This window comes from Rutilus rutilus (assembly GCF_951802725.1).
Source record: "Rutilus rutilus genome assembly, chromosome: 4".
NCBI lineage: Eukaryota > Metazoa > Chordata > Actinopteri > Cypriniformes > Leuciscidae > Rutilus > Rutilus rutilus.
In genome coordinates this window covers 31,819,321-31,825,474 of record NC_140212.1, presented here as the reverse complement: position 1 = coordinate 31,825,474, position 6,154 = coordinate 31,819,321, and positions in this window count along the sequence as shown.

Sequence of the window (6,154 nt, the reverse complement as noted above, 5' to 3'; positions counted from 1 at the left end):
TGACTCCCTCTGCGAGACCAACGGGTATCCGTTGAGCGCCCACACATGAAGGGACCATAGTTCCAGGTGTGGGTGCCAGATCGAGCCCCTGGCCTGCGAGAGGAGATCTCTCCTCAACGGCACTGGCCATGGAGCGATGTCTGCTAACTGCATCAGAACTGGGAACCATGCCTGGTTCTTCCAGAACGGTGCTACAAGCAGCACTGGGCATTTCGTTTTCCTGACCCGTTCCAACACCTGAGGCAGGAGGGAGATGGGGGGAAAAGCGTATAGCAGGCAGCGCGGCCACTTTTGGGACAGCGCGCTGTCGGTCTTTGAAAAGAATGCGGGGCAGTGAGCGTTTTCGCGGGACGCGAATAGGTCCACCTCCGCTTTGCCGAATCTCTCCCACAACAGCTGGACTGTTTGTGGGTGTAGAGACCATTCGCCCGTAGGAACGTTGTTCCTGGACAGTCTGTCCGGGCCCACATTCAGCAGCCCGGGCACATGTACTGCTCTCAGCGAGCGCAGGTTGTGCTGAGCCCATAGCAGGAGGCGTTTCGCCAGCCTGTACAGGGGTATGGAATTCAGACCGCCCTGGCGATTTATGTAGGACACCACTGCCATGACGTGTTGGTCCTTGATGTGGGGACAAAAGCGCGTCAGCGCGTTGTGCACTGCCAGCATTTCTAGGCAGTTTATGTGTTGGAGCTTTTCCCGTTCCGACCATAGGCCGAAGGACGGTCTGCCCTCGAGCAGCGCTCCCCATCCCGAGGTGGATGCGTCCGTAGACACCATCCTCACCCTCGAGGAAGTCCCCAGGCTTACACCTGATTGGTACCAGTCTTTCGCCATCCAAGGCACCAGGGCTGTGACACAGTCCTGATCGACCTTGAGGCGTAATTGACCGGACACCCACGCTCTGCGCGGAACCCGCGCTTTCAACCAGAACTGCAGCGGGCGCATGCGGAGCAAGCCCAGCTGGAGAACTGACGATGCTGAGGCCATGAGACCCAGCATCCTTTGAAATTTTCTGAGCGGGGTGAAAGCGCCGCGGCGGAAAGACATCGCCGCGCGCTGAATGTTCAGCACGCGCTGTGGCGACAGCCGCGCTGTCATAGACTGTGAGTCCAGAACTATACCCAGAAACGGAATCGTTTGGCTGGGGTTCAGTGAACTCTTCGCCCAAATGACCGTGATACCAAGATTCTCGAGGTGATCGAGTAAAATGGCTCTGTGCTCTATGAGCTGAGATCGTGATTGGGCTAGGATCAACCAGTCGTCCAAATAGTTCAGCACTCGCATGCCTCTGAGTCTGAGAGGAGCGAGCGCTGCGTCCATGCATTTCGTAAATGTACGAGGTGCCAGGGACAAGCCGAAAGGCAGGACTGTATACTGGTATGTCTGACCCTCGAAGGCGAATCTCAAGAATCGCCTGTGATGTGACGCTATCTGTATTTGAAAATACGCGTCCTTCAGATCTATCGACATGAACCAGTCTTCTCGGCGAACATGCGCGAGAATTTTGCTGGTTGTGAGCATTTTGAAACGGCGTTTCACTAATACTCTGTTCAGTCGTCTGAGATCCCGAATGGGTCTGATACCGCCGTCCTTTTTGGGGACTAGAAAGTATCTGCTGTATATCCCCTGTTCGCTTTGAACTCGGGGAACAAGCTCTATCGCCCCTTTGCTTATCAGTTTTGATATTTCGGCGTGAAGTAGGTGTGCTACATTCAGCGGAACCGAAGTTTCGACGCGCGCTGTGAAGCGCGGAGGGCGTCGACAAAACTGTAGCGAGAAGCCTCTCTTTATAATGCCTAAGACCCAGTCCGAAACCCCTGGAAGCGCTGCCCATGCATCTGCATGGTTGGCTAAGGGCCGGATACAGAGCGCGCTCTGTTCGCCGTGCGACAGAGGTGCTATGGGGCTCACAAACATAGGCGTTATGCCTGCGGCATTTGAGGCGGGGGGCGCGCTTAATACAGCGGGCGGAGCGCTCGCCCTCGACCTTACAGTGTTAACAGTGTTTGGCTGAGTGAGGGGGGGCTGCGCGAGTCCCGTGGGACTCATGTGTGCGAGTAGATGTGGGCTGTGAGCGGGCACATTTACTGCTTGGGGCGCGCTGCTTGTGTAAGCAGCGCGCGCGCTGACAGGTCTCGTTTTTACAGAGAGCCTGTGATCTGATAGACATAGTGTTCGTGGGCACTGAGTAGTGGGCACTTTTACTATGTGGGGAGCGCAATCAACCTGAGTCGATTTTATTTGCGCGAGCCCTAAGTGCAGGGCTGTGCTTGTGTGTAGGGATGGGCACTGAGAAGTGGGCATCGACACTACATTTATAGCACCATCGGCCGTGGCCGGGACACCAGAAATACCGTAAGTAAGTGTGGGCGCGGGAGAGCGGGAACAGTTACTGCAATGAGTGCACTGTCTGTCTGAGCAGAGTGAATGCACACAGGTTTCGTCTTTACAGAAACCACAAGGCATGCAGAACATAGTGTTTGTGGGCACTAGGCAGTGGGCACGTTCACTATGTTGCGTGCGTGATCGACCCGAGTCGAATATATGAGCGCGGGCCCTGTGTGAAGGGCTGTGCTAGTGTGTAGGGATGGGCACTAGCAGTGGGCATCTTCTCTACACATATAGCATCATCGGCCGTGCTCGTGGGCAGCAAAAAACACGTCTGCAGTTGCCTCTCGGGGAACAAACAGAGTGATTTGCATTCGGCGGCATAAATATTTTCTGCCGGCCGGCCTGGGGTTCGAACCTCCGACCCCCCGCGCGCAGGTCTAAGAATCTACCACTGGACCACAATGAAGATACATTGACAAAGTCAGCGCGAGTATTATCCGCACTGGCGTTTGCTTGTCAGGCATGTACCACGTGCTTGTGGGCAGCAAAAAAAAAAAAAAAAAAAACACACGTCTGCAGTTGCCTCTCGGGGAACAGAGTGATTTGCATTCGGCGGCATATATATTTTCTGCCGGCCGGCCTGGGGTTCGAACCTCCGATCGCCCGCGTGCAAGTCTAAGAATCTACCACTGGACCACAGTGAAGATACATAGACGGCATGTACCACGTGCTCGTGGCCAGCATAAAACACGTCTGCAGTTGCCTCTCGGGGAACAAACAGAGTGATTTGCATTCGGCGGCATAAATATTTTCTGCCGGCCGGCCTGGGGTTCGAACCTCCGATCGCCCGCGCGCAAGTCTAACAATCTACCACTGGACCACAGTGAAGATGCATAGACAAAGTCAGCGCGAGTATTATCCACACTGGCGTTTGCTTGCAGGCCTGTACCACGTACTCGTGGGCAGCAAAAAACACGTCTGCAGTTGCCTCTCGGGGAACAGACAGAGTGATTTGCATTTTCAGAACGCCTGCAAATGTGAGAAGAGTGGAAATCGCCCAGATTCAGCGGGGCTGAAAACACTCCATTCTCTTTCGCCAGTGACGCGCGGGAACCGTAGAAACGGTGTTCGGTTGCAGGCAAGCGGGTACTACGCGCTCGCTGGCTGCAAAATGCATCTCTGCAGTCGCCTTCAGGGGACTTACAGAGCAAAGCATTGGCGGCATAAATATATATGCCGCTAGACCGGGATCCGAACCCCGGTCTCCCGCATGGAGACACTATAATTCCACCACTGAGCCACAGGGGGATACAGGCTTTGAAAGCGGCGTCAACATGTATTCTTCGGCGTTTGCTGGCAGGCAAGCGTGTAACAGACTCACTTTCTGCAATAATATTTCCAGTCGCCGAACAGGGAACTGAGAAATGTGAGAGAAAAGAGTTCAGACCGACCAACGGTGGGACTAAGAACACTCTTTTTTCCTTCGCCGGTGAATGACGCGTGCAGAGGCAGGGTAGCTTTTCTTGTAACGTAAAGAAAAACTAATCCCGCCGTCCGCTTCCAGGAAGGGCAGCCTCGGAAAGGATGCCTGGCGAGTCCTCAGAGTCACCGTAGGCAATTGGCTCGGAGCGAGCGCGAGCGCTGCCTGAGAAGGCGTCTTGAAAAAGACGCAGCTCTTTTAGGGGTGAGTGTTGCAGCGAACACACACACACACACAGAAAACAGAGCAATAGCAATAAAGGATATAGGCGTCGGAAAGCGCAGCAGGTACGGCTGCCTGTAGAAGGCGGCGTTGGCCAGCGGCTTCGAGGGCTCGTCCCGCTGAAGTGCTTGCTTCGAACGACGCTTGCTTCCGTGATCCAGTGATCCAGCGATGCGTGCGCTTCGCTGAAGAGATTAAAATCAAGTGAATCAGCCTTCTCGAGCTCCTTTTATAGAGGTAAGCCACGCCCGTTTCGGCGGGAAGTGGCGAGGAGGGCGCGAAGCGCCCTCATTGGCCTGACGTCATCTCAGGCCTCGCTCGATAGGCTTAAGCAGTTGCCGCAGAGCAGCCAATGAGCGAGCAAGCCGTCTCGCCATAGCTGACTGCTGCTGCCGCAACGCGTTTTACATATATGAAAATTAAAGGATAATTTTTTGCTTCAGTGTTTCGTGAAAAGAGACTTTTCCCGTAGCGTTTTGATAAAACGCAGTACGAGAGAACTCTCGTAAGAGAACCAGTTTATGAATATTATATCCCCCCAAATACATTAGTTACAGGTTGAGATTGTGACTACTACTCTTGCCAAAGGATGGACGTATGTTCTCGGTTTATTTCAAACTTAAACATATAATAATAATAATAATAATAATGATAATGAAATTTGTTTAAAATTTAAATAATTAGGAAGTGATGCTGACACTCATGATTGGATTAGTTCACTATTATGAGCTCTATTGAGTGTCAGTTCAATATGTCTCAGACTCCAAAGACCTACCTTTATGTTACAGTAGGCGCCTGAGGAGGACTTCTCTTTAGGATATGAATATAAACATTGATGTTCTCTTGTCAAAAACAATTTGCATCCTTAATGAAGAAATTGGCAGCATTTATGTTGCGATAAGTGCAAAACCACATCTTCCAGATTACAATGTTTGTTAGAATATTACTAGTGCCTCACAGAAATGTATGCCTGTACAGTATGTGTCAAATATAAAACTTGTATTACTTGTGAAAAACATGTTACCTGCTCACTAATTACTCAGGCGTTACCTTGTCATCCCGCAGGAACAGGTGTTACCTCTATGGCACTGCACACTGGTTCCTGTGTGCACAATTGTCGGCAAAGGTCTGCAAAGTCGGACAGCTTCTGCCCTTTTTGAAACGCAGCACGTAATTTATTGTACGCTGTGATGTCACAGGCTTCCAACTCAGCAATGGCAGACGTATCGACAATCGTTTTCCTATCCACACCACACTTTTGGTATGCCTCCGTTTTGGTTGCTCCTTTTGACAGATACTTCAGGACCTTTTTGTATCTTCCTATGACTTGCTCTGGTAAAAATACTGACAAAGAACAAAACACTAAAATCCATTCATCTTAATAATTTCCTTCAAATAACATAATTTTGTAGTTTTTCTCAAAGCATATACGCAGACTCTACATGGGAGTAGCATTTCATACATTACAGAATATATTGTATTAATAAATACATTTATAAATATAGAAATTTGTTTGCCAGTAAAGGCAGATCTCCTCAATTCTGAAGTGACTGAGTGTAAAGCCACAGCCTCCCATGCATATTTGAGGGCTTCGGAGTATAATAAATGATACATAACAGTATAATACTATACAAAATATTAAAAGATACTGTTAATTTACTGTTGCACTACACTATAAAATGTTTTGTATTGAGCCAATGTCCTATTGGTCACATATCTTCATGTTCCCTTTCGAAAGTGAACTCGCAATGCGTCGATGATGCTATTGGGGAACGCCCCCTTTACGTGAACCAGTGTCTGAAAAACTATCCAATCACGGCAATTAACCGGCTTGTGACGTCACTACTAGAGTGACCCAGAAGTATAAAAGCGGCGCCTAGAAAACATGTCATCCTCTTTTCGTCTTCGGGACTGTTTTGTCTGATTTACAATCATCTGAAAAAGGTAAGAACAATTATGGCAAGTGATAAGCGTTTTAAGAAGTGTGTGGATCCGTGTCTAAGATATTAACATCAGATGACACACACAACTTGTGCCAACTGTGAGTTTTTTCCCTTGAGAAAACTTTGCTCTTGTCTGCCCTGTTCTTAAGGGAAGAGGGACAGACATCTGTGCCAGGCG